Source organism: Galeopterus variegatus, unplaced genomic scaffold, assembly GCF_000696425.1.
Source record: "Galeopterus variegatus unplaced genomic scaffold, G_variegatus-3.0.2 Scaffold823, whole genome shotgun sequence".
Classification (NCBI taxonomy): Eukaryota; Metazoa; Chordata; class Mammalia; order Dermoptera; family Cynocephalidae; genus Galeopterus; species Galeopterus variegatus.
In genome coordinates, this window is record NW_007726934.1 from 434,788 (window position 1) to 440,815 (window position 6,028).

The window sequence follows — 6,028 nt, forward strand, 5'->3', positions numbered from 1 at the left end:
GGCTACACAACTCTGGGGCTAAGCTAGAAGAACATTCTGAACAAGACTTCAGCAGCACACATTAGTCCTCTAGAAGGAAGGGATATAATAGTTGAGGAAATAATTCCTTCCCTCTGTGGCTTTAGGGACATTCCTAACTGTGTTGAGGTTATTTGTATGGGCCAAATGGTAATGTCAGGAAATCATACATTTTATTCTTAATTACTGCAACATGTTAGTTTTGCCCACCAGTTTAGCATAGCGTACTTATTGCTATTAGACTTCAACTCTATTTTTGTTGGGTCATCCTCCTGTTCAAAAATTACCCTATTACCGTGCCTGAAAGCTTCTTCACCTTCAAAGCTTTCCATAATCTAACCCAAGGGTTAGCAAACTTTTTGTGTAAAGAGCCAGATACTAAATATTTTAGGTTTTGCCAACCACATATAGTCTGTGTGTGTGTGTGTGTGTGTGTATTATTCTTTGTATTTTTTTTTTAAATCTTTTTCTTTTTTTTTTTTGTCCTTTTTTTGAGACCGGCCGCACTGCGCTCAGCCAATGAGCGCTCTGAGCGCACCGGTCATCCCTATATAGGATCCGAACCCGCGGCGGGAGCGCTGCTGTGCTCCCAGCGCCGCACTCTCCCGAGTGCGCCACGGGCTCGGCCCTAAAATCTTTAAATATATAGAAAGTAATCTGAGCTCTGGGCCATATAACAACAGGCCACGACCCCATGCACATTTGCCGACCCTGGTAGAACCCCCACCCCTTTACCTTTCTGGTAATGTTTCCCATTAACTCTTCGAAAACTTGACCTCCATTTAAATCAAGATGGTCTCCTCACTGCCTATGCGGTCACCGTGCTGTCTGCTCCATACCTGTTCTTCTGTCATTGTTCTGCCAGATCCTCACACTTATCCCTTAAAATCTAGCTCAGATCTTCTATGAAACTAATTCTCATTTATTTTTCTTTTTATTAATCCCTGTATAACTTACCTTGTCCCATGCAAGCTAGCTTTCTTTTTTTTTTTGTCCTTTTTGAGACTGGCTGCACCGCGCTCAGCCAGTGAGCGCACCGCCCAGTGAGCACACCGGCGGTCATCCCTATATAGGATCTGAACCCGCGGCGGTAGCGTTGCTGCACTCCCAGCGCTGCACTCTCCCGAGTGCGCCACGGGCTCGGCCGCAAGCTAGCTTTCTTAATTGAGGGCATGTTTCATGTTTTTCCACAGTAGCTTGCTATAAAAACTGCAAGAATAAAAGGATTGACATTTTCCCTTAAACTATTTTGTAGAGATACCTAAAGTCACTTTTTCTTTTCACAGGTCCAGGTTCCATCTATTTGGCATCCTATTTCTCTTCCCATATCTGAATTTTAGAATCAGAACCTTGTGTTTGGTTCATCATGACTCATCCTCTTTATTTTCCACAGGTGCAGGAGCTTTAAATGACTGTCTGGGTCACACAACTAGCATTTATTTAGCATCCCAGCTCCTTTCTTACCTTGTGACGTAGGGCAAGTTATTTCACTTGTGCTCGAGTTTCTTCCCCTGTAAAATGAGGATAATGAGGATTAAATGAGTTATACGTGTGAAGTGCTTAAATCAATGCCTGGCATGTAGTAAGTGCTCAGTAACTTTTAGCTGTTCTTATTAGTATGTGTGGAAACCAGTAAAAACTACATGATCAAGTTAAGGCTGAAAAGTGGTGTTGATGCGTTTGGATGGATGCAGCTTGTTAAGCTTATATATTGTTCAGTAATTCAGTAAAAGTTTGAAGCTTTCAGACTGGGACAGTTACAAAGATGAATGAAACATTATCTCTGCTTTCTGAGTTACCCAGTGTAGTGGGGAAAGCAGGCATGCAGATAGTGGATGGTGTAAACAGCCAGCCCGGAGGAGGGAGAGAGTGACTGGCTTGGGTAGGCAGTGAAGGAAAAAGGCTTCAAAAAAGTGGGGAGGGTTGAGTTGGATCTTGAAGCATGATAAGCAGTTTTCAGTGAGGACATGGAAGAGAGGAGGAAGTGCCAGGCAGGGAAAAGTTTTGCTGAAGCACAGAGATGCTATAAACATAGTGTGTATAGAAGAGTTTGGTTTATGGAATGGTGGAAGGATTGGAGGATGTACTTAACTTGAAAGTAGAAAGCCTTTGTAGTTAGAGAAGAAATGTAAGTGAGCTTGAATTAAATACTAAGATTTTTTTAAATGGAAAATTTCTTTTTCTTTTTTTTTGGAAAATTTCAACATATATGAAAACAGAACAGTTTAATGAACCCTACGTATCTATCACCTATGTGGCTTTAGCAGTTAATCAGTAAATGGCCAACCTTGTATTATCTGTACTCCCCTCTCTTTCATTATCAGTTATAGTCTTTTGAAGGGGATTAAAATTGTTTTGAGGACCCCAGGAAGGGATAAACTATGAACAATGGGTAAACCATTGGGAGAGACTTGAGTTTACTATCAAGGAAGCATTGTTTCTTTCTTTTTTTGGGGGGGGGGGGTAGCTGGCTGGTACAGGGATCCGAACCTTTGACTTTGGTGTCACAATACTGCACTCTAATCAATTGAGCCAACTGGCCAACCTAGGAAGCATTCTTGGTGCCCAACTCAGAGGAGATGAGTATCTTGGAAGGTAGGTAGCTTCTTGTCTGGAGAGACTCAAGGAGAGGACCATAATGGCACTGTCCAGTATGGTGGCTGCTATCTACATATGGGTATTTGAATTTAAAATCAAGTTAATTAAAAACTTAGTTCCTCATTCACACTAGCCACACTTAAAGTACTCAGCTGGCACATGTGCTTAGTGGCTACCATGTTGGGCAGCACAGTATAGAACATTTTTGTCATTACAGAATATTCTTTTAGACAGCATTGGATTAGAGCACTATGGTCCCTAAAAACTCCACTACCTAATTCGTGTGGATTTTTTGGTGTATCTAGGTCAGATTTAATTTTGTATGGCTTTATCACAAAACCCCTATCCCTTCATCTAAATAAAACTTCATATGAAGAGATTGTTCTTTGGTTTTTCTCTTTTATTACTCTAGTATATACTGGAACAAGAGGAAAATAATTATATTAGCTAATAATTATTAAGCACTTAATAATGTGCCAGGCATTGTTTTAAGCCAAGCTGTCTGTATGGAATATCACATAATTTTCACAGCTTTATGAGAATATAACTTTTTTTTTGAGAAGGTATTATTTTTATCCCCATTTTATAGATGTTGAAATTTAAACACAACTGAAGTCATGGGCTTAAAGTCATAAAAGTTGTAAGTGGTAGGATCCAAGCAGTTTGCCACAGAACTGAAATTAGTACTTGTGTGGATGGTAATTGTTTTGAAACAGTGATTCTGAATGATCATATGACTGGATTAATCTGGAAGCTGTCCTGTGTGGATTTAGGGTTGTTAGCCCACCTCAGTTTGCTTTAAAAAAAAACAAAAAACAAAAAAAAACTAGGTTTACTATATTTGGGTTGTCATGGCTCGTTCCCTACTACCACCTTGTTTGACTCGTCTTTTTGGTTAGGAAATATTCAATAATTATTAGTTACAGAATTTTCCTTTCTTTTTCTTTTAAAAGATGACCGGTAAAGGGATCTTAACCCTTGACTTGGTATTGTCAGCACCATGCTCACCCAGTGAGCTAACCGGCCATCACTATATGGGATCCGAACCCGTGGCCTTGGTGTTATCAGCACCACACTCTCCAGAGTGAGCCACGGGCCGGTCCCCACAGAATTTTCCTTTCTAATAACAGCAATAATAATAAAAAGACACTGAAATGGGAAGAACAAAATGACTCACTTAAATGAGTTAAGCATAAGAGCAGGAACTAGATTTCTAGTTTTTAGTTAATTGTCCTTATTTTGGACAACTGTAGTTTTTCTTTAGTATAAGGAAAAATTGAATTAGTCAGTACTCGTTATAATTCACGTAAACTATACTATATATGTAATTTATTTGACAATTTAGAATACTTACTATGTTCCAGGCTCTCTTCTTAAGTCCTGGGGACACAGTGGTGAACTAGACAGAAGTAGCTGCCCTGACAGAGTCTATATTCTGGTGTTGGGTGTGGGGGTGGGCAGAGAAAGACAGGAATAGGTGAACACATAATAATAAAAAACATAGTTTTAGATAATAAATACTATGATGCACTGAATTCTAGTTACTTAAGTATAAAAACAAGGTGATAAGGCAAAATTCCGGTCAAGATGGCAGAACAGACTGTCCCTAGTGTCACTCTCTCCCACAAATCAACCGATTTAAACTATAAAAACATAACATCAAGTGCATATGGAATGGGGGGATGTCCAGCGGGGGAGGCAGAAGCACTGCGGAGACCACATGCCCTGCGGGGCCGCCACTGCGTGATCCAGAAGGTAGACTTCACTGCAGGAACCCGGCTCCATTCCCAGCCCGGCCTAGTGCACGTGGAGAAGGGAGATGTCTGGCAGGGGAGGCGGGAACTCCACGGGGACCACACCGCTGCCGCGCGACCCAGCAGCCTGGCCCAATGTGTATGGAGCACAGAGACGTCCAGCAAGGGAGATAGAAGCTCAGTAGAGTCCACACACCCTGTGGGGGGGCTGCCGCCACGCGATCCAGCAGCAGGTAGGCTTTACCGCCACCACCCGGCTCCATCCCAAGCCCGGCCTAGCGCGCACAGAGCAGGGAGACATCCTGCAGGGAAAGGGGAAGCTTTGCTGAGACTACACACTCTGTGGTGCCGTACATCCCAGCACCCCGGGCCAGAGTGCAGGGAACAGGGAGAACTCCAGCACGGGAGGTGGAAGCTCAGCAGAGACCACACACACTGCGGTACCGCCCTGTGATCCAGCAGCCCGGCAGAGTCCCAGCTGACCAGAGAGGTGGCTCCCTGGAGCGGCCCAAGACCCAAGGCAACCACACATGCAAGGCACTAGTGGCCAACTGAGCAGTCACTAAGGTAGCCATACCAAATTGGCAACCACAGCAACATATTAGTCAGGCAATAGTGTCAAACCTGTGAACTGTGAAACCCACTGCCACAATGAATAAACATCAAAGAAAAGATACCAGAAATACGAAAAATCAAGAAAGTACACCACCTAAGGATAATAACTCTCAAGCTGTAGATTGTATAGAACAAGAAGCCCTTGAAATGACTGACAAGGAATTTTGAGTGATAATTCTAAGGAAACTGAATGAGATACAAGAAAACTCAGCTAGACATCATGATGAAACGAGGAAAAGTATACAGGACCTGAAAGAGGAAATGGACAAGGAAATCAATGTCCTGAAAAAAAATGTAGCAGAACTTGCCGAACTGAAGAAGCTATTCAGCAAAATAAAAAACACAATGGAGAGTTTAACCATCAGGCTTGTTGAAGTTGAAGAGAGAACTTATGAACTTGAAGATGGGCTGTTATAAATAACACAAGCAGACAAAAAAAAAAAGAAAGAAAAAAGAATCAAAGGCATTGAAGAAAATCTGAGAGAGATATCAGACAACTTAAAGCCCTCAAATATCTGAGTCATGTGTATTCCAGAACGGGAGGAAAAAGATTGTAGTGAAAACATATTCAACAAAATAGTGGCAAAAAACTTCCCAGGTAAAGGAAAAATCACAGATTTTCAAATCCAGGAAGCTCAACGATCTCCAAACGTATTCAACCCAAAAAGGTCTTCTCCAAGACATGTTATAGTCAAATTGGCAAAACTCAAAGACAAAGAGAGAATCTTGAGAGCTGCAAGGGAGAAGTGTCAAATCACCTATAAGGGAGCCCCAATCAGGCTAACATCAGACTTTTCATCGCAATCCCTAAAAGCCGGAAAGGAATGGGATGATATATTCAAAATACTAAAAGCCAGCTATTGTCAGCCAAGAATACTCTACCCTGCAAGGCTATCCTTGTGAAATGAAGGGCAAATAGTATATTTCTCAGACAAACAAAAACTGCACGGGTTCACCACCACACGACCACCCTTACAAGAAATTCTCAAAGGAGTACTGGGTTTGGTTTCTAAAAAATAACCACCACTGCCATAAAAACCCAA